The sequence below is a fragment of the Ornithorhynchus anatinus genome, chromosome 10, assembly GCF_004115215.2.
Source record: "Ornithorhynchus anatinus isolate Pmale09 chromosome 10, mOrnAna1.pri.v4, whole genome shotgun sequence".
NCBI lineage: Eukaryota > Metazoa > Chordata > Mammalia > Monotremata > Ornithorhynchidae > Ornithorhynchus > Ornithorhynchus anatinus.
In genome coordinates, this window is record NC_041737.1 from 57845348 (window position 1) to 57868288 (window position 22941).

At 51.5% G+C, this 22941-nt stretch overlaps 1 protein-coding gene across 1 annotated transcript in view; it reads right to left on the bottom strand.

Moving 5' to 3' along the window:
* The window catches only part of SMUG1 (single-strand-selective monofunctional uracil-DNA glycosylase 1), a 41853-nt gene extending 24066 nt beyond the window's left edge, over positions 1-17787 (bottom strand). Inside the window, exon 1 of the mRNA XM_029072666.2 lies at positions 17675-17787. The gene's annotated coding sequence lies outside the window, so the exon portion shown is untranslated. The remainder of the gene's footprint in view (positions 1-17674) is intronic.
* Between the last annotated feature and the right edge of the window lie 5154 nt (positions 17788-22941).

Below are 22941 nucleotides of genomic sequence, written 5' to 3' on the forward strand. Positions count from 1 at the left end.
ACCGAGGCACCTGAGACATTTTTTGACCTTAAATTAAGTGTTAACACTTAATTGTTAATGATGATGATGGTATTTGGTAAGCGCTTACTATGTGCCAAGCACTGTTCTAAGCACAGGGGTAGATATAAGGTAATTACGTTGTCCTATGTGGGGCTCACAGTCTTCATCCCCATTTTACAGATGAGGTAACTGAGGCACAGAGATGTTAAGTGACTTGCCCAAAGTCATCCAGCTGATAGGTGGCAGATCCGGGATTAGAACCCACGACCTCTGACCCCCAAGCCCGGGCTCTTTCCACTAAGCCGCACGACTTCTCCATTACACGCTGCTTACAGTCGTGAAGTGTAATTTAAATTAAGTTAAAGTCATTCGGCAGAAAAAATCCGGGATTGGAACCAAGGTCCCCGACTCTTAAGCAGGCTCCATCTTTCCAGGAGCAGAACTGGGATAAGCGGGTGGAAGCTGCAGCTGGAGGGATGAAGGTTAGACTGCAAGAAGGACTCCTGACAGTAGGAGATGCTGGAAGGGGGGATCGTATGGGATTCATGCACACACACATACAGACCCATCTCTTCCACACAAGATCCCAGCTCCGTATCCCCCCTACAACCTCCGTCAAGGTTGTGACTCTGTGACAATCCCTCCTCCCTCCCTTGGCCCGCCCGGTCTTCCAGGCCGGGCTCCTGCTGCCCCCTGCTGGCCATTTCGGGGAGGCCCCCGGGGGGCCCACTGGGCCGGCCTGGTTTTGAAAGAATAATAATAATAATAATAATAATACTTGTTAAGCGCTCACTATGGGTCAAATACTGTTCTAAGCGCTTGGTAGATACAAGTTACGTAGGTTGGCCACAGTCCCTGTCCCACATGGGGCTCACACTCTTTGTCCCCCTTTTCCAGATGAGGTAACTGAGGCCCTGAGAAGTGAAGAATAATAATGTTGGTATTTGTTAGGCGCTTACTGCGTGCAGAGCACTGTTCTAAGTGCTGGGGTAGATACAGGGGAATGAGGTTGTGAGGCTCACAGTCTTCACCCCCATTTTACAGATGAGGGAACTGAGGCACAGAGAAGTGAAGTGACTTGCCCACAGTCACACAGCTGACAAGGGGCAGAACAAGGGGCCGCACCGGGATCCCTTTCATCAGGCTCTGGGGACCGGGAGATGGGACTCATTCATTTATTCATTCAGTCCCCCGCCTCCTCCCCACTCCCACGCTTGCCTGTCATCCCTCGCATTGAGAGGAATGGAGGTTAGACTGCCAAACAAATTTTCCTTGATAGTCCCAGTTCGGGAGACTCAGAAATGGGGGTGGGAAGGGGAAGGGAGCCGGGTCTTCACGGATCCTACACGAAGGCAGGGGATTGGACACGATGACCCCTAGAGGAAAAAGGGGAGGGGGGATTGACTTCCAGTGACCCCCAAGCGCCCTCTGGTGGTGTCTTTGGGGAACTAGGGGGCTGCGGAAACGGCTTGTCGACCCCCCCCCCCCCAAAAAAAACGCAGACAGAGCTCTTCCCCAGTCTTGGGGGGCTTGGAGGGAGGAGGTATCGTCACCAAAGCCTCCTCGCCCCCTCCCTCCCACCCCGGTTATAAAACCATCAGCCCTGTCCCTTTAACAGCCCCCCGGGAGGGCGGGGGGCGGGTTTGGGAATCGCTGATAACCATCTTGGACCCCCACTCCCCCCCACCTCCGTCCCGCCCCCACAAAATAGAAAGGGAGGGAGGGCGACGCTGCTCACTTTGAACCAGAGATGTTATCGGACACTCCGGCGGCCGGAAAACGTGGAGCGTTTTATAGCTTCGCCCCGTGGGCTTTTATGGGGGTCTCTTTCTCCGGCTCCGCTCAGCCCCCGCCCCCTAAGGAATCTGGACCCCGGGGGAGCCGCGAGGGGGAAGGGGGAAGGGCCGACCAGGTCCTGGGGATGCAGACCTGACCCCCCACCCCCTCACCCCTTCTCGGGACCTTCCTCTCTGGTCTGGACCCCTGGGGAGGAGAAAATTGGGGGGAGGGGGAGAGGTGGGGAGGGGGACTCCTGGGTCCAGGGAGAAGAGGAAAGAGAAGCCAGACGGGGTCCTGGACTGGAAGGCCTGGATCCCACCCCTTAGGCCCTGCCCCTTTGGTCAGGCCCCGTCCGGGGCGCCCCCTCCCACACTTTACCCTGTATCTACCCCAGCGCTTAGAACAGTGCTCTGCACATAGTAAGCGCTTAACAAATACCAACATTATTTTCTAGGGCCTGGGTTTGCTCAGAGCTCCCTCCCGTGGACGAATACAAGACGGCACCTTTCAAATCCGGGGGGACCCCTGGATTTTCCCTTCTGCCCCCCCATGCTCTTTCCCTTCCCCTCCTCCCCTCACCTCCCCCTCCACACACACACCCTTTCCTCAGTTTATCCCTCCGGCTGGGAAGGGAGATCCGGGGTAGCAGGAGGGGTGGAGGGTAGACTCGAGCTCAGGGTGGGGTGACAATCGGGGCACCCCTCCAGCAAGTCAAGGCCCTCCAACAGTTTGGACCTGAGTGCTTTGAGATCTTGGGGAGCTGGGAAAGAATGGTGGAAGGAAGGATGGGGGTGGGGGGGACGGGGACTTTTGGATAGATGCAGAATCCAAATAACTCCCCCCCCGGGGGGAGGGGAAGGGGAGATTCCTGGAAATTTTAAGAGGGTCTGGAGAGAAAGCAAGTTATGTATCACTGCCTCATTCCTCTGGCCAGGGGGCTGGGGGTTGGGGACAGAAGCTCCCGGGGCCCGGGAGGACGGACTGATAGTGGTTAGAGGAAGGAGGGGCCTGGGAACTCTGGGAAGGGCCGGCCTGCCCGGAGGCAGGGGCCTGGACAGGTTGGGTGAAGTGTTTGGAGATCTTCAGACCCAAGGAGGTCGGAGGATCCCTCTTTCCCAGGTGTCAGGCTGCAGCCCGCCTCAGCCCTCCCACGCATTGGGAGGTCTCCCCCTAACATCCCCCCCAGACCCTCCAGACCCTCACCCCCAGCTCTGAACCAGAGGCTGCTGGCTCCCTGGAATTCTAAACAAGCAGGTCTGTTTTGTGCTCTGGGTTTATCTCCCCCGCCAGGACCTGGGGCTGCATCCCCCCACCCCCCACCCCGGGCCTGGACAGTCTCTGGTCGGAGGGTCTGGGGAAGCGCAGGTCTTAGCGGACTCATAATTCTCCACCCTCAGCCCCATCAGGGACCCTCGAATCCTGCTCCAGCCCCCGGCCCCACCTCCACCACGGACCAGGATCCTGTGTCCTTCCCCCCACCCCCGGCCACAGACCAGATCCCCGGGTCTAGCCCCCCACCCTCAGCCTCTGACCACCTTGATTCCCCACCATCCCTAGGTCCAGACCCCCAATCCTAGCCTCTGACCTGTCTCCGCAGCCTGGCTTAGTGGAAAGAGCACAGGCTTGGGGGTCAGAGGAAGTGGGTTCTAATCCTGGCTCTAACAACTATCTTCTGGGTGACCTTGGGCAAGCCACTTAACTTCTCTGTGCCTCAGTTACCTCATCTGTAAAAAGGGGATTAAGACTGTGAGCCCCACGTGGGACAACCTGCTTACCTTGAATGTACCCCGGTGCTTAGAACAGTGCTTGGCACTTAGTTAAGCACTTAACAAATACCATAATTATTACTATTATTAGGAGCCCCAGGTCCAGCCTCCCAACCCCAACCCCTGACTGTCCTGCTTGACTCCCACCCCCTCCACAGACCAGAATCCCCTAGCTCCTGACCACCAAGATGCCCCCTTCAAAGACCAGGACCAGCTTCCAGTCCCCTAGCCCCTGGCCCTCACTCCTAAAATGCAGCCCCAGAAACAATCAATTAGTACTATTTATTGGCCACTTACTCTGCATTGGGCACTGCACTGAGAACTTGGGAAAGTACAAAAGAGTTAATATACTTGATCCCTGCCCTCACGGTGCTTATAGCCAAATGGGGAAGACGGACAGTAAAATGAATTACAGGAAGAAGGAAGCAATAGAGCGTAAAGATATGGACCTGAGAGCAATAGACAGGGTTGAGTACACAGTTTGCTGAAGTGGCAAAGAGGTAAAATTAGGGTGGGGGGAGGAGAGATGAATCAGGGAAGGCCTCCTGGAGGAGTTGTGATTTCAGCAGGGTTTGAAGGTTGGATAGAGCAGTCTATTGGATGTGAAGGGGGAGGGCACGAGCTAGAGAAGCAGCATGGTGTAGTTGAGAGAGCTTGGGCCTGGGAGATAGGTCATGGGTTCTAATCCCAGCTGCACCACATGTCTGCTGGGTGACCTTGGGCAAGTCACTTCTCCGGGCCTCAGTTACCTCATCTGCAAAATGGGGATTGAGACTGTGAGCCCCACGTGGGACAGGAACTGTGTCCAACCTGATTTGCTTGTGCCCACCACAGCACTTAGGGAAGCAGCATGGCTTAGTGGAAAGAGGCCGGGCTTGGGAGTCAGAGGTCGTGGGTTCTAATCCCGCCTCCACCACCTGTCAGCTGTGTGACCTTAGGCAAGTCACTTCACTTCTCTGGGCCTCAGTCTGTAAAATGGGGATGAAGACTGTGAGCCCCATGTGGAACAACCTGATAACCTTGTATCCCATCCTCACCCCCCACCCCCGCCCCCGCGCTTAGAACAGTGCTTTGCACATAGTAAGCATTTAACAAATACCATTATTATTATTATTATTACAGTGCTTGGCACATAGTAAGCACTTAAATACTTAAATACCATAGTTATTACTGTTATTATTAGAGTTTACAGTACAAAAGAGGAGGAGGAGGCTTACTGAAGAGTTTGGCTTGAGAAGAATGAAGAGTGTGAGCTGGGGTACAGTGGGAGGGGAGAGAGGATAAGTTGCGGGGAGAAAGCTGATAGAGCCCATTATAACCATAGGTCAAGAGTTTCCGCTTAATGGGGAAAGGAATGAATGGGCACCCTTTGGAGGTTTCTGAAAAGTGGGGAGATGTATGCTGAAAGTGAAGTTTGGTCTGGAGAGGGCAGAGGCTGGAGGCTGGGGGGGGCAGAGGGAGACTGGGGCAGTCGCTCGGTCGGGATGGGACGAGTGCCTGGATCAGCATGGCGGCTGCAGGAATGGAGAGGAGGGGGGCGGGAAGAGATTGAACCATAGGCCGAAAAAATCTAACCTCTCACTCACAGCCGGGCAGCCTGACAACTGGGTACTGGGGTGAGGCCGGCCATGTGGAAAAGAAGAACACTGACCCTCGACCTAGAACACGGCGGATAGTCAGCGAAGCCAACCACACCCATGGTCAACCACAGAAACCAGCTGAGAAAGTGGGGCCACCTGGAACCTCTTGAGACCATCTGGGACTCCCTGGAATTGTTTACAAACCATGGATGGGGTGAAACCTAAGGACAATTAAACAATGGTAATAATAATAGTAATAATAACAATGGTATTTGATAAGCACTTACTATGTGTCAGTGCTGGGGTGGATATAAGCAAATCAGGTTGGACACAGTCCCTCTCCCACATGGGGCTCACAGTCTCGATCCCCATTTCATAGATGAGGGAACTGAGGCACAGAGATATCAAGTGACTTGCCCAAGGTCACCCAGCAGACAAGTGGTGGAGCCAGAATTAGAACCCATGACTTTCTGACTCCCAGGCCAGTGTGCTCTTTCCACTAGGCCATGCCGGGCGGTTGGGGGTCCATAAGTACTAAGGTGGCAGAGACTGCTGGGATGGACCCTGGAGGGGGACTGGTCTAAGGCAGAGTTGACCCAAGGGGATGGGCAGAGCCAACTGGGCCATGTGCAAGGACCGACTGGCCAAAGGGACTCTCCCACAACAACGAAAAATAAATAAGATGCAAAACCAAGTTCCCCAGGAAGTGAAAACGATTGTGAACCAAAGTGACAGTCACCTGTCTCTGCCCCCCAAACTTGGCTCTAACTTCTGCGATGGTGAATGGAGGAGAGGAGCATGGCATATTGGACAGAGGTGGAGCCTGGGAGTCATAAGGACCTGGGTCCTAATCCCACTCCTCCCATTGTCTGCTGTGTGACCTTGGGCAAGTCGCTTCACTTCTCTGGGCCCCAGTTTCCTCATCTGTAAAATGGGGATTGAGACCATGAGCCCTACGTGGGGCAGGGACTGTGTCTAACCCACTTGATTTGCAACCTTTCCAGCACTTAGTATGGTGCCTGGCACATAGTAAGTGCTTAACAAATACCATAATTATGATTAGGAGGAAGATGGGTAATGGCAAAGGGGGGAGGTGACACCTCTCCCCCCTGAGTCTTGCCCTCTTTCCTTGCCCCCTACCAGTTGGGCAAAAGGACTGTGGCATCAGCATCATTCATTCAATAGTAGTTATTGAGTGTTTACTATGTGCAGAGCACTGTACTAAGTGCTTGGAATGCATCCACCCCTGGGGGTCCCCAGGAGTCCAAGAACGTGGGGGCTTCTGCGGTCCTTCCGATCCCCCACCCCCAAAACACACACACACATACACGCGGGGGAGGGGTTGATGCCAGGGATCCAGATGTGTCCAGATGTGACCAGCCCACCCTTCCACCGGCTCTTCAGTGCACAAGGCCTCCTGCTCAAAGGCCTGATTAATTATTATAACAACAGCAATAATAATAATGAATTCACTCAGCACCATTACCTGTCTGGTGGCCCATTATTGCCGTGTGGGCTGGAGAGGGGCCTTGGAGGGGAAGGGGAATTAGGAAGTGTGGAGGAGAGGGACGCCAGGATGGAAACGGGAGCTGGGGTGGGTGTAAAGGAGGCTGGGCTGGGCAGGCCAGGACTCCTGAGTCCCGGAGGCTGAGGCACAGCAGAAAACGCAGCCTGAGGGCCTGAGGGAGGGAGGGGATTTCCAGGTTGGGACTGCTGTCACTCACGGTGATTTACGATCTGGTTTTCAACACGCGATTCCTATCAACCACTCCACTCCCGAACGAACAGCCGCACCCCGAGGCAAAGGTGCGGAGGAGCGAAGCAGGAGATGGAGGTGGGCGGTAGGGAGGTGGGGGGAGGGAGGGCTGACCAGCCCTCCCGCCCCCCACCCCCTTACACCCCTAGGGTCCTTGCTTAGACTCCATTAGAGATCAAAGGTGAGAAGCCGGAGGTGGGACAGAGGAAATGGGAGGGGGCTGGACGTGGTTCCCTGGGGTGGGATGTTGGGGGCTGGGCAGAGATCTAGAAGGACTGCGTGCCGCGTTTGGGGGGGGTGAAGGGGTTCCCCTCTCGGGGCGGCTCACCCCGTCACCCTAATCAACCACCCTGATGAAGCAGCGTGGCCTAATGGAAAGAGCATGGACCTGAGAGTCAGGGGACCTGGGTTCCAATGCTGGTTTTTACAATTGTCTTCTGGGCAAGTCATTTCTCTTTCTGGTGCCTCAGTCATCTCGCCTATAAAATGGAGACTGACCGTGAGCCCCACGTGGGACAGGGACTGTATCTAGCCCGATTTGCTTGTATCCACCCCAGCGCTTAGTACAGTGCCAGACATATAACAGGCATTTAGCAAATACCATAATCATTATTAGTAGTGGTATATTTTTGTATTATTATTATTAGCTTGTATCTACCCCACTGTTTAGTGCAGTGCCTGGCATATCTGCAATTTATTTATCTTGATATCCGTCTAGACAGCGAGCTTGTTATGGGCAGGAATGTGTCTGTATATTGTACTCTCCCAAGCGCTTAGTACAGTGCTTTGCAGACAGTAGGCGCTCAATAAATACCTCCACCCACCGGCAGCATCTGCAATACGGGAAGGGTGCAGCATGGCTCAGTGGAAAGAGCACGGGCTTTGGAGTCAGGGCTCATGAGTTCGAATCCCAGCTCTGCCACTTGTCGGCTGTGTGACTGTGGGCAAGTCACTTAACTTCTCTGTGCCTCAGTTCCCTCATCTGTAAAATGGGGATTAAGACTGTGAGCCCCACGTGGGACAACCTGATTCCCCTATGTCTACCCCAGCGCTTAGAACAGTGCTCGGCACATAGTAAGCGCTTAACAAATAGCAACATTATTATTATTATTATTATTAAGGGTGAAGGCGCCTTGCTCCGTGAGCCACCAGAGGGCGCCACTTCGCTCCCCGCGGACCGGGCCGGGAGGGGGAAGGAGCGGGGACAACGGGCAGGCACTGCCCTCTGCTGGCCAGACCTTGGTGGTGCGTCTGTGTTTATGCCAGTCATTCATTCATCCAGGCATTCGTTCATTCATTCGATCGTACTTATTGAGCGCTTACTGTGTGCCCAGCACTGTCCTAAGGGCTTGGGAGAGCAGCATGGCGTAGACCTGGGAGTTAAAAGGTTCTAATCCCCGCCCTCTCTCTGCTGTGTGACCTCGGGCGAGTCACTTCCCTTCTTTGGGCCTCAGTTACCTCAACTGTCAAATGGGGATCGAGACTGGGAGCCCCACGCGGGACAGGGACTGTGTCCTATCCGATTTGCTTGGATCTATCCCCGCGCAGAGTAAGCGCTTAATTATCATAAGGATTAGTATTATTATGACAGTACTACAATGAACAGAGGAGTGGGTCTGCGTGTGGGTCTGCCATGCATGGCTAAGTGCATCTGAGTATGGATCTTGCCATGTATGTGACTGTGTGTGTGTGTGTGTGTATGCACACGCAAGTGTTAACTGGCTACAAATATGCCCCCTCCTTTTTCTCCACTTTCCCAGTCTCCAGGGATTGCCAGACTGGGATGGAAATGGGGCCGGAGGAGCAGAACAGAGAACAGAGCCCTTTCCCCTTTCCCCTAGCCTGCCACAATCTCCCCCCAGCCATCCAGTTGGGCCTGGGGCTTCAGGTGTGTCTGGGAATGTGAAACTCAGGAGGGGGCAAAAACTGCTGGGTTGGGATCATCCCTACCCCAAACCCCTGACCCCCTGTTGCCCCTCTTCTAATAATAACAAATCCCACTATTATTATTCAGTACTGTATGCCAGGCACTTTCCTAAGCACCAAAGATAGATACAAGCAAATTGGGATGGGCACAGTCTCTGCCCACATGGGGCTCACAGTCTTAATTCCCCTTTGACAGATGAGGTAACTGAGGCCCAGAGAAGTGACGTGACACAGCAAGGTCACACAGCAGATAAGTAGCAGAGCCAGAATTAGAACCTAGGTCCTTCTGTCTCCCAGGCCCGGGCTCTATCCACTAGACCACGCTTCTCATCTCACCTCCTCTCAGCCCTGCCCCCAGCATCCAGAGTTGAAAGGTTGGCCTTTGGCCCTTACGGAATCTGGGGGAATCCCTTCCTCATGCCAAATGGTGCCCCATCCTGGTAGAGGTCTCTCTCTTAGCTCTTCTGCCCGATCCTCCAATCCTGCCCATTGCAAAGCCCAGGGCTAGATGAGGGTTGGAGATCGGGGAGACTGGAGGGGCCGGGGGTGGGCTTCGGACCCAGAGGGAGGAGTGAGGTGGGGCCCACCCGTTGCCTGGGTGACCATCAAAGCTGCCTAATTGCCTCACCTGCCTAGTGTCTTCTGGTCCAGAGTGGGATACTGAGGCCCAAATGGTAGGGTGAGGACTATAGGAGGTCAGTCTTGGGAGAGTAACCCTCTTCCTCTACCCAGGGAGAGATAGGTCCTTTTCCCTTTTGGTTTTGACCTGGTGGCCTGCTTCTGGAGAGAAGCAGCTTGGCTTAGTGGACAGAGCAAGGGCCTGGAAGTCAGAAGGTCTTGGGTTCTAATCCCAGCTCTGCCACATGTCTGCTGTGTGACTTTGGGCAAGTCATTTCACTTCTCTGGGCCTCACTTACCTCATCTGTAAAATGAGGATGAAGTCTGTGAGCGCTTTATGGGACAGGGACTGTGTCCAACCTGACTAACCTGTACCTACCCCAGCGAACAGAACAGTGCTTGGCACAAAGTGCTTAACAAGCACCATAATTATAATTATTCTGGCAAACCTGTGTCTGCAAACCACCTGCAGGCTTTTTCTTTACAGTCTCAATTCCCCCTCAGCCTTGGTTTGAGTACCCTATCCCAATCAGTCCCTCCCTCCCAGATCTCATACTCCCAGTGATAGGGGGCTTTCCAACCCCTTCCAAGCTCCTTCTGTCCTGATCCTGCAGGATCTGATCCTGCCCCCTGCAGAGATCCAGGTGTCCAGGGCCCCAGTGTGGACAGCAGGGAGGGAAACCTGGGATACCCCCCACCACACACACAGACATGCCAGTCTTAGTCTACCCCTCTCTCTTTCGAGAAGCAGTGTTGCTTAGTGGAAAGACCACAGGCTTGGGAGTCAGAGGACGTGGGTTCTAATCCCAGCTCCGCCACTTGTCTGCTCTGTGACCTTGGGCAAGCCACTTCACTTCTCTATGCCTCAGTTCTCTCATCTGGAAAATGGAGATGAAGACTGTGAGCCCCACATGGGACAACCTGATTCCTTTGTATCTACCCCAATGCTTAGAACAGTGCTTGGCATATAGTGAGTGCTTAATACAATAGTTAGTATTATTATTTACCATTACGTTCCCTGCCCAAAGGGCTTACACAATTATTCTTAAAATAGAGTAAGAGAACTTTGCTCTTGTCCCCTCTCCCCACTCTACGGTACTTGGGTATATATGTACATATCTATCATTAAAATTTATATTGGATGCCTGTTTACTTGTTTTGATGTGCATATATTTATAATTCTATTTATATTGATGCCTGTTTACTTGTTTTGATGTCCATTTCCCCCTTTCTAGACTGTAAGCCTGGTATGAGCAGGGATGGTGTCTTTATTGCTGAATTGTACTTTTCAATCATAATAATTAAGGTATTTGTTAAGCACTTAATATGTACCAAACACTGTTCTAAGCGCTAGGGTAGATACAAGGCAATCAGGTTGTCCCACATGGGACTCACAGTTTAATCCCCATTTTACAGATGAGGTAACTGAGCCACAGAGTACGGGTGACTTGCCCAAAGTCACACAGCTGACAAGGGGCGGAGCTGGGATTAGAACCCACGATCTCTGACTCCCAAACCAGGGCTCTTTCCGCTAAACCAAGAGCTTAGTACAGTGCTCGGCACATAGTAAGCGCTCAATAAATACGATTGAATGAGTGAAAAGGCTTGCCTGCTTGTCAGAGATGCCAAATAAAAGGCCCCAGGGATGAGAGTGCGGAGGAAGGAGAAGGCAAAGTAAAGCTAGGAATCGTGTTTTCACGCTCACCCACGACTGAGCCCACGACACCTATCATTCATTCATTCATCCGTCTTGATTGATGCGATTGAATGAATGAACACCTCCCTCCCCTCCCCCTCTGCTTCCAACTCCAGCCATCCGCGGCGCAAGGGCGACGCCTTGTGGTGGTTTTAATAATAATGTTAAGCGCTTACTATGTGCCAAGCCCTGTTCTAAACGCTGGGGGAGGATCCAAGGTGATCAGCTTGTCCCACGTGGGGTTCCCAGTCTTAATCCCCATTTGACAGTTGAGGGAACTGAGGCACAGACAAGTGAAGTTCAGCTGACAAGTTGCAGAGTCGGATTTGAACCCATGGCCTCTGACTCCCCAGCCTGCACTCTTTCCACTGAGCCACGCTGCTTCTCTGTTTTTAGGGATAATAGGCTGGTGCTGGGCCTAGGCTGGGGGGTCAGGGGGAGCGGAGACCAGAGCCGGGGATGGGGGGGTTGGAAGGAGAGGAGGGGTCCCTGGACTCCAAGTTCTGAGCCCAGAAATCGGCTCTTCCGCTAGTGGAAAGAGCATGGAACTGGGAGTTGGGGGAGCTGGGTTCATTGATTAGACTGTAAGCCCGTCATTGGGCAGGGATTGTCTCTATCTGTTGCCGAATTGTACATTCCAAGCCCTTAGTGCAGTGCTCTGCACATAGTAAGTGCTCAATGAATACTATTGAATTAATTAATTCCATCAATCGCGAGCACTTACTCTATGCAAAGTACATCCCTGCTCCATCACTTGTCTGCTCTGTGCCCTTAGGCAAGTCACTTAACTTTCATTCATTCGATCGTATTTATTGAGCGCTTACTGTGTGCAGAGCCCTGCACTAAGGGCTTGGAAGAGTAGAAAACAACTCTGCCCAAATGGAGCTTAGAGTCTAGAAGGGAGACGGATATTAATAGAAATAAATAAATGACAGGTATATACATAAGTGCTGTGGGGTTGGGAGGAGGGGGGGAAGAACAAAGGGAGCAAGTCAGGACAACGCAGAAGGGAGTGGGAGAAGAGGAAAGGGGGGACTTAGTCAGGGAAGGCCTCTTGGAGGAGACGTGCCTTCAATAAGGCTTTGAAGTCTCTGGGCTTCTGCTTTCTCTGTCTCTAAAATGCGATTAAGACTGTGAGCCCCATGTGGGATATGGGCTGTGTCCAACCTTTTATCTACCCCAACGTTTAGTACAGTGCCTGGTACAAGGTAAGGGCTTAACAAATACCATTAAAAAAAAAATGAATACTGGGGTCCTCTCTCCCCCATTCATTCATTCCATTCAATAGTATTTATCCCCCATCCCATTCCCCACCTCCTATGGAACACAGCAGATCTGCCCTCTGCAGGGACCAGGAGTGTCAATCATATTTACTGAGCACCTGTGTGCAGAGCACTGTCCTAAACACTTAGGAGAGTATAATATAACAATAAGCAGTCACATTCCTGGCTCACAACCAACAGCAGCAGGAGACTCAGGGGTGACATCACAGGCAGGACTTCCCAAATGGATGAGGAAATAGAAAGTGCTTAGCATAGTGTTCTGCAGTTAGTAAGCATTAATAATGGTAATAATAATCATAGTATTTATTAAGCACTTACTATGTGCCAAGCACTGTTCTAAGTGCTGGGGTGGATACAAGGTAAACAGGTTTTCCCATGTGGGGCTCACAGTTTTAATCCCCATTTTACAGATAAGGCACAAAGAAGTTAAGCAACCTGCCCAAGGTCACACAGACAAGTGGCAGAGTCGGCATTTGAACCCATGTCCTCTGACTCCCAAGCCCGGGCTCTTTCCCCTAAGCCACGCTGCTTCCCAATGCCACTGGCTGATTGACTGGGGCTGGCCAGGGGTTCTCACCTGTGCCATTTGTCAGCTGTGTGACTGTGGGCAAGTCACTTCATCTGTAAAATGGGGATTAACTGTGAGCCTCATGTGGGACAACCTGATGATCCTGTATCTATCCCAGTGCTTAGAACAGTGCTCTGCACATAGTAAGCGCTTAACAAATACCAACATTATTATTCTCAACCTCTGCTTGGCTCGAGGCAGGAAGGCAGGGGGATGACCGCGATGACCCCCGGAGAGCCTGGCCAGCAGGGGGAGTCCTTCATCCCGCGCTCGCGGGCTCCGTTCCGCCCCGGCCTAGATCCAGCCATCCTGGTTTTCCTTGAGCTCAAGGTGCGAGTGCCTGCTTGTGCGCGTGCGCGGGAACGTATTTCTGTCTGTGTGTGTGTGTGCGTGTGAGCGCGTGTGTCCTTAGGCGCATGCGTGCTAGTGCGGTGCCCTTTATCGCGGTGGGGACGCGATAGGAAGACACTCATTCATTCATTCACTCATTCATGCATATCTATTGAGCGCTTACTGTGCACAGAGCGCTGTCCTAAGCGCTTGGGAGAGGACACTACAACATTCATTTATTCAGTAGTATTTATTGAGCCCTATGTGCAGAGCACTGTGCTAGGCGCTTGGAATAAACAGGCTCAATGAGCTTATTCATTCACTCAATCGTGTTTACTGAGCGCTTGCTTTGCGCAGAGCCCTGTCCTAAGCGCTTGGGAGAGGACACTACAACATTCATTCAGCAGTATTTATTGAGCTCTTAATCTGGGCAGAGCACTGTACTAGGCACTTGGAATGGACAACAATAAACAGGCTCAATGGGCTCATTCATTCACTCAATTGAATTTATTGAGTGCTTGCTGTGCACACAGCACTGTACTAAGCGCTTGGAAAGGTCAATTTAGCAACAAAGAGAGACAATCCCTGCCCACCAGGGGTTCACAGTCTAGAGTGGACAGTCTGGACTGTGAGCTCATGATGGGCTGGGATTGTTTCTCTTCATTTCTGAATTGTACTTTCCCAAGCACTTAATGCAGTGTCCAGGACACAATAAGAGCTCAGTAAGTACGACAGTCAATGAATGCATATAGTGTAGAGCTCGTTGTGGGCAGGTATCGTGCTGATAGTATATTGTACTCTCTCAAACGCTTAGTACAGTGCTTTGAACCCAGTAAGTGCTGAATAAATCCAATTAATAATAGGAGGAGACAGGCATCAATATAAATAATGCAGAGAAGCAACGTGGCTTAGTGGAAAGAACACGGGTTTGGGAGTCAGAGGATGTGAGTTCTAATCCCAGCTTCGCCATGTGTCTGCTGTGACCTTGGACAAGTCACTTCACTGTGCCTCAATTCCCTCATCTGTTAAATGGGGATTAAATAAATAATAATAATGTTGGTATTTGTTAAGCGCTTACTATGTGCCGAGCACTGTTCTAAGCGCTGGGGTAGACACGGGAATTAGGTTGTCCCACGTGGGGCTCACAGTCTTAATCCCCATTTGCAGATGAGGGAACTGAGGCACAGAGAAGTTAAGTGACTTGCCCACAGTCACACAGACGACAAGTGGCAGAGCTGGGATTCAAACTCATGAGCCGACTCCAAAGCCCATGCTCTTTCCACTGAGCCACGCTGATTAAAAGTGTGAGCACCACGTGGGACCACCTAATGACCCTGTATCCACCCCAGCGCTTAGAACAGCACTTGGCACCTAGTAAGTGCTTAACCAATACCATCATTATCATTATTATAACAGTGTGGCCTCCTCTGGCCCAAGAGCCCCTGAAAGAGGGGGTCAACTGGAGACCCCCACCCCCTCTCCTCCTCCCCACCTCCATCCTCCTAACAAGCCTGGGCCCAGCAAAGAGGAATATTTGCATATATATGCATGTCCAGTAGCACGCAGCAGCCATAAATCTGGGGTGGCACGCACGCCCGCTCCCGGACCCTGCGCGGCTGCGCACTGCGCACACTGCTCCGCTTTTTTTTTTAATGGTATTTGTTAAAATAGTAATCATGATGGTATTTGGTAAGCGCTTACTAAGGGACCAGACACTGTTCTAAGCGCTGGGGTAGCTACAAGCAAATCAGGGTGGACATAGTCCCTGTCCCACCATGCTGCTTTTTCATTCATTCAATAGTATTTATTGAGCGCTTACTATGTGCAGAGCACTGTACTAAGCTCTTGGAAAGTACAATTCAGCAACAAAGAGAGACAATCCCTACCCAGCCAGCAGGCTCAGTCTAGAAGCGGGGAGATAGATAAAAAAGAAAAGCAAAACAAGTATACAGGCAGTGTGAGTACCTGCATATTGGTTTGGGTGAGTCTGTGTTTCTGCATATCTCAAGGGATAATAATGATGGTATTTGTTAAGTGCTTACTACATGCCAAGCTCTGTTCTAAGCCCTGGATTTGCCTCCAGGGGTCATATAAGCAGCGGCTCAGTGGAAAGAGCATGGGCTTGGGAGTCAAAGGTCATGGGTTCGAATTCCTACTGCCACCTGTCAGCTGTGGGACTGTGGGCAAGTCACTTCACTTCTCTGGGCCTCAGTGACCTCATCTGTTAAATGGGGATTAAGACTGAGCCTCACGTGGGACAACCTGATTAGCCTGTATCTACCCCAGCGCTTAAACAGTGCTCTGCATATAGTAAGCGCTTAAATACTTATATATATATATATAGTAACCCACTATGGGTGTGTGGGGAGATGGGGAGTTGCTACGATTGGTTTTCATTCATAGTTATTGAGCGCTTACTATGAGCAGAGCACTGTATTAGGTGCTTGGGAGAGTACAACACAACAATAAACAGACGCACTCCCCTCCCACAACGAGTTTACCGTCTAGAAGGGGAGAAAGACATTAATAGAAATAAAATTACAGCTCTGTACCTGGTTGCTGGGGGCTAAGTTTGACTTGCTGTTTCTCTCCCCCGTTTAGACCGTGAGCCTGTTATTGGGCAGGGATTGTCTCTATCTTTGGCCGAATTGTCCATTCCAAGCGCTTAGTACAGTGCTCTGCACATATAAGCGCTCAATAAATACGAATGAATGAGTGAATTTTCCTGTAAGGTCTTTCTGCAGGAAGGGTAGAGGGTGCTTGAAAGAGAGCGGGGATAAGGTGGAGCAGGGGAGGGGGCGAGCAGGGAAGAGAACGGGCAACGGTTTGGGGCAACCTTTGGGCAACGGGGGGGGTCTGTGGGACAACCTGATTCCCCTGTGTCTCCCCCAGCGCTTAGAACAGTGCTCTGCACATAGTAAGCGCTTAACAAATACCAACATTATTATCCCAAGATCTCCGCTTGCCCCGCCACTTCCTTTTTTTCCCACCAGGGGGCAGCACAGCTCCCCAAATCCTCCCACGGCCCCAGAGCCTCTGGGCTCCGCCCGGCTCCCCCTCCCCTCTCTCCCAGGGAATTAATAATAATAATAAATAATAATAATAATGTTAGTATTTGTTAAGCGCTTACTATGTGCCGAGCACTGTTCTAAGCGCTGGCGTAGATAGAGGTTAATCAGGTTGGCCCACGTGAGGCTCACAGACATAATCCCCCTTTTCCAGATGAGGTCCTTGAGGCACCAAGTAATAATAATAATAATAATTTGGTATTTGTTAAGCGCTTACTATAGGCCAAGCACTGTTCTAAGCGCTGGGTGGATACAAGGTAATAAGGTTGTCCCTCGTGGGGTTCACAGTCTTCATCCCCCTTTTACAGATGAGGTCACTGAGGCACCGAGAAGTGAAGTAACTTGCCCCAAGTTATTCAGATGACAGGGAGCTGAGCCGGGATTAGAACCCATGACCTCTGACTCCTAAGCCCGGGCTCTTTCCACGGAGCCACGCTGCTTCTGCCAGGGGGTAATCAATCCAGTAATGGTATTTATTTGGGGTAGGTACAAGAAAATCAGGTTGGGTGCAGTACTTGTCCCACATTTTTACAGCCTTAATCCCCATTTTTACAGATGAGGTAACTGAGGCACAGAGAAGTGAAGTGACTTGTCTGAGGTCACACAGCTGACAAGTGGCAAACCTGGGACAAGAACCTAGATCCTTCTGGCTCCCAGGCCCATGTTCTATCCACTAGGCCATGCTGCTTCTTGAGCTTGCCCAGCTATGAAGAATGGACTCCCAGTAAGGTCAGGAGCAGCCTGGACCTGTGACAGTGACAACTCCTGCCCCAAACCTGTCCACCTTGCCCCCCAACCCTATTCTGTCTGGGCAGGAGAGGTTTTTCAGAAAGAGCCCCTCCTCCTGGCCCCCTCCATCCACATGGTCCAAAGACTCAGGACAGTAAATGAGGGGGACCTGGTTGCCCAGGCAACAGCTTGTGAAGCTAAGGCTTTCATGAGCATCAGTTCCCCCTCCCCAAGCAAGACCAAGCAAGGGGAAACCATGTTCCTACTCTCTCCAGCTCCCCCACCCAATCAACTATAAACACTTTCATCAGCAGCTGAGGGAGAGGGCTTCTTCTTGAAGGTTTAGGATGAAGAGGGGGGAAGTGGTATAGCAGCCTAGACTCTGAACGAAAGATGTCATCTAGCATGAAGAAACACTTTTTATGGTATTTAAGTGCCAGGCACTATCCTAAGCACTAGAACAGGTACAAGTTAATCAAGTTGGACATAGGCCCCGTCTCACTTAGGACTCACAGTCTTAATCCCCCTTTTTACAGATAAGTTAAAAGAAACACAGAGGAAGTAAAGCGACTTACCCAAGGCAAGTGACTGATTCAGGAGTCCAGGTCCTCTGACTTTCAGGCCCTCTGCTCTATCCACTTGGCCAAACTGCTTCTCAGTGGCTTCTTATTTAATTAGGGCTTGCAGACATAAAGAGGCATTTGGTTGCCAGCCCCTCCCCCTGCCAGCTGTAGGAGTTGCTGGACTTCCTTGGGGAGGGGCAGGGGTCGGGGTGAGTTGTATCCATTCCTGGCTCTGAGAAAGGGCCAGTGGGCGGAGTTATGGGTGTAGGCAGGGTTTAGGAAGGGTCAGACCAAGGTGCCAAGAGCCAAACCCCTAAGGGCTACAAGAGGGCAGATTTGTTCCCCTCCACAATCGTGTTTTTTGGTAATTCTGAAAAAGCATAGCCTAGTCAAAAGAGCTTGGACCTGGGAGTCAGAAAGAACTGGGTTCTAACCTCACCTCTGCCACCTGTCTGCTGTGTGACCTTGGGCAAGTCACTCTCTGTGCCTCAGTTCCCTCATCTGTAAAATGGGGATTTAAATTGTGAACCCCTCAGGGAACATGGACTATGTCCTGATTACTCGTCCACTCAACTGGATATATCTGCATCACCCTATTTATTTTGTTTAATGAGATGTACATTACCCTGATTCTATTTATTTGCCATTGTTTTGAGATGTTCTTCCCCTTGACTCTATGTATTGCCATTGTTCTTGTCTGTCTGTCTCCCCCAATTAAACTGTAAGCCCGTCAAAGGGCAGGTACTGTCTCTATCTGTTGCCGATTTGTACATTCCAAGCGCTTAGTACAGTGCTCTGAACATAGTAAGTGCTTAATAAATACTATTGAATGAATGAATCAATGAATAATTTGTATCTACCCCAGTGTTCAGTGCAGTGCCTGGAACATAATTAGCACTTAAATACCATAAAAAAAAGCAAAAAACAACATTTCTAAAGTAGCAGGGTCTATTGGAAAAAGCACAGGCCTGGGAGTCAGTGGACCTTGGTTCTAATCCCAGCTCCATCACTTGTCTGCTGTGACCTAGGGCAAGTTAAATTGGGGGTTAAGGCTCTGATCCTATGTGGGACAGGAACTATGTCCAACCAAATTATCTGTGTCTACCCTAGTGCTTAGTACCATGCCTGTCACACAGGAAGCACTTAACAAGTACCGTAAAAAAAATGATGCTGAGGTGTTAGGGCACAGATCATAACCCCTTCCTGTCTGAGGATTTGGGGGCAAAGAGGGGCTTGGGAGACTAGACAGTAAGCTCACTACTGGCAGGGAACATGTCTATTGTACCCTCCCAAGCTCTTAGTACAGTGTTCTGCCCACAGTAAGTATTCACTAAATATCATTGATTGACTAAGAAGGGGCTCACCTGGACTCCCAGAGGGGCTGGGCAGCTCAGATCCCCTCCTCTCCGAAAGGTCTCAAGCTCCAGGTGGGTTAAGAGTTTCCCAAGGTCAGGGTTCACCATCTGCTCTCTGCTGTAAGCTCTTTGTAGGCAGGGAAAGTATCTGTTTATTGTTAAATTGTACTCTCCCAAATGCAGTGCTTGGCACAAAATAGGTGCTCAATAAATGCCATTGACTGACTGTTCTGTTGCGAAAAGGAAGGGGTTTGATGCAGCTGGTATCAGTTGGTGATTCCCTTCGGGGCAGGACATGGTGCAGGTGGCGAGGAGGAAGCCAGTAGGGGAAGAGGGCAGGTGGGTCTGACTCTCTGTCCCTCTCCCTCTCAGCTGGCTACAGCTCCAGTTCCTGTAATGGTATTTGCTGAACACTGCACTAAAGAGCCTGGAAGAGTATAACACTACTCCACAGCAGACTCCATTACTTGTCTGCTGTGTGACCTTGGGCAAATAATTTAACTTCTCTGTGCCTCAGTTACCTCATCTGTAAAATAGGGATTAAGAGCATGAACCTCATGTGGAACAGGTACTGTGTCCAACCTCATTAGTTTGTATCTATCCCAGCGCACAGAATAGTGCTTGGCACATAGTAAGAACTCAGCAAATACCATAATTTATTAATATAACAGGTGATAGATCCAGTCCCTGCCCACAGTGAGCTTACAGTCTAGAGGGGGACACAGACGTGAATAGAAATACATAAATTATGGATATGAACATTAAGTGCTGTGGGGCTGAGGGAGGGGGGAATAAAGGGTGCAAATTTAAGTGCAAGGGAGACACAGAAAGGAGTGGGAGAAGAGGAAATGAGGGCCTAGTCGGGGAAGGCAGAGAAGATCCCGGAGTTCAAGGGGCACAAATGAATTCATTCATTCAATAGTATTTAGTGAATACTTTCTATGTGCAGAGCACTGTACTAAGTGCTTGGAATGTACATTTCAGCATCCATCAGATAGAGACAATCCCTGCCCAATGATGGGCTTACAGTCTAATTGGGGGAGACAGATGGACAAAAACAAGACAACATAATCATAATAAATAGAATCAAGGGGATGGACACCTCATTAACAAAATAAATAGGGTAATTAATCTATTTGAGGAGTTTCTCCCCCACACACACACATATCCTGCCCATCACACTCTGCTCACTGGATTGCCCCTCTCACCCAGGGGGTTTGGGGGCTGTGGGGATGGAGACACGCGTGTGTTGATTAACATGCACCCGCTTGGCAATGATATGCAAATCGGCTGTGCAGATGCGGGCGAGGAATGGGACCGGCATGCAAATAATATGCAAATGATGATAAACATACAACTGTACCCAGATGATATGCAGGGGAGGTTCAAGGCATGTACAGATGTAAATCAATAACTACCCGTTTGCCCGCACAGCGCATGCAAATGAATGCAAATCCTGCGCACCTGTATGGAAATAGGATGCAATAGGGATGCAATTAAACATGCAAATGGAGTGTCAAGCAATGTACAGCTGTGTGGGATGGTGGTGGCGGTGGTGGGGGGGTGGACTCTGGGATTTAGAGATTTCAGTGACGGTCCAAGGTCGCGGGGCAGATCCTCACCCCCAGCAAGGCCTCAAGGACGCTGCGGGAGAGGTTGGCGGGACTGGTTGGGTGAAACATCGTTCTGCCTTCCAACCTAGCCCTGGGGCTCGGGCAGGTTTGGGGAGACGAGCTGGGGTCTCGGGTGGGCAAGGGGGCCTCTGCGGGCACACCAGAGCCGGAGACAAGTGATGGGGTGGTTGGAAGAGGGGTCAGCCCTTCCTTGGGGTTGTGGTGCTTTCGTGGAGGGACGGGGGAGTCTGTGTCTTTGTGCTGCGGGGCACATGGGCCTGTTTGGGTTCGCGTGAGCCAGTGTGTGTCGGGGTCCGCCTGGGGTTGTGTGTCTCTGCGGGCGTCGGTGCCTCGTGTGTTTGTGGGCCCGTGTGAGTCTCCTTCACACCCTCACTGCCCCCCCAGAGCTCCTTGATCCACCCCCTTTGCCCCTAACCGGCAACAGTGGGGATCAGTCACTGATCCTGTGGACGAGGGGTGGGTTAAGACGGTGGCTGCTTCTCTGCCCCCTCCACTTGACTGGAGAACAGAGGGGAGAAACGGGCAGCGGGGGAGACCCCCGCCCACCAGGCTCGTGAGAGAGGGAGGGAGATGAGAGACAAAGAGAAAGAGCAGGCGAAGGAATGGGGAGTGAGGCAGGAAGGAAAGGTGAGAAAAAGGACAGGAGGGAAAAGGGGAGGGGGCGCGCCGAGGAAGGCAGAAGAGAGAGCAGGAAAAGGAGAGGGGGAGGGGGAAGAGGAGGCAGGGAGAGGGGAAATGAAGGGGAATAGGAAATAAGGGGGAGAGGAAAGGGATGGAAATAAGAGGGAAGGGGAAGAGGAGACGGGGGATGAGCAATAAGGGGGAAGAGGAGGCAGAGGGATGAGCAATAAGGGGGAAGAGGAGGTAGGGGGATGAGAAATAAGGGGAAGGGGGAAGAGGAGGTAGGGAGAGGGGGAAGAGGAGGCAGGGGGATGGGAAATAAGGGCAAAGGGGGAGGGGGAAGAGGAGGAATGGGAAATAAGGGGAGGAGGAAAGGGATGGAGAATGGGAAATAAGGGGGAGGGGGATGAGGAGAGAGGGGAAGGGGAAATAAGCTCTTCCCCCGTGCCCCACAGCCCTTATGTACATATGCATATCCCTATAATTCTATTTCTTTATATTGAAGCTTGTTTACATGTTTTGATGTTTGTCTTCCCCCTTCTAGACTGTTAACCCGGTCTGGGCAGGGACTGTCTGTCTCTATTGCTGAATTGTACTTTCCAAGCGCTTAGTACAGTGCTCTGCACAAAGTAAGTGCTCAAAAAATACGATTGAATGAATGGAAGAGGAGGAAGGGGGACCGTTCCAAGACCTTCTCAGGGAGCTGGTGGGGGGATTCGTGCCGCATCTCTAGTGCTTCGAGGCTGGGACCCCCGCCCCCAGGGAGCTGCGGGAGTCTGGGTCGGGGGTGTCCAGGCCAGGCGGCTGGAGCCGGGCCTGGAAGCAACCCCAATTTCCCAGCCGGCAGGCACCCCGACCTGGCGTCTGTCTCCCTCCCTCCCAGCCCCCGGACCCAGGCATCCCGTCCCCCAGCCCCTCCCCAACGCAGATTAAGGAACTGGTTTGGAAAATGTGGCAGCTGCAGACTGCTCTCTCTTTTAGCCTGCCGGCGCCAGCCCGCCCCTAACGGGCCTCTCAGCAGACGGCGGGAGCCATAAAGCGGAGAAACAAAACAAAACAACACACACCACACACTCCCACACTTTCTCCGTCCTTCTCCCCGGACGAGGCACCAGATTCGGGGGGGGATTGCAGAACTGGGGGAACGTGGGCTGGAGTCGAGACGTAAACTCTGAGGTCATCGTGGGCATGGATTGTGCCTGTTTTTTGTTGTAATAATAATGATAATAGTGGTATTTGTGAAGCGTTTACTATGTAATAATAATGGTGGTATTTGTTAAGCTTTTACTATGTGCCAAGCACTGTTCTGGGCGCTGGGGTCGATACAAGGTGTCCCTCATGGGGCTCACACTCTTAATTCCCCTTTTACAGATGAGGTAACTGAGGCTCAGAGAAGTTGTGACTTGCCCAAGGTCAAACAGCAGACAAGTGGTGGACTCGGGATTAGAACCCACGTCTTCTGACTCCCAAACCCATGCTCTTTCTGCTGAGCCACGCCGCTATGTGCCAGACACTGTTCTAAGTACTGGGGTGGATACAAGATAATCAGGTTGGGCACAGTCTCTATCCCATCCTGGGCTCAGAGTCTTAATCCCCATTTTACAGATGAGGTAACAGGGAAGTGAAGTGACTTGCACAAGGTCACACAGCCGACAAGTGGAAGGGACAG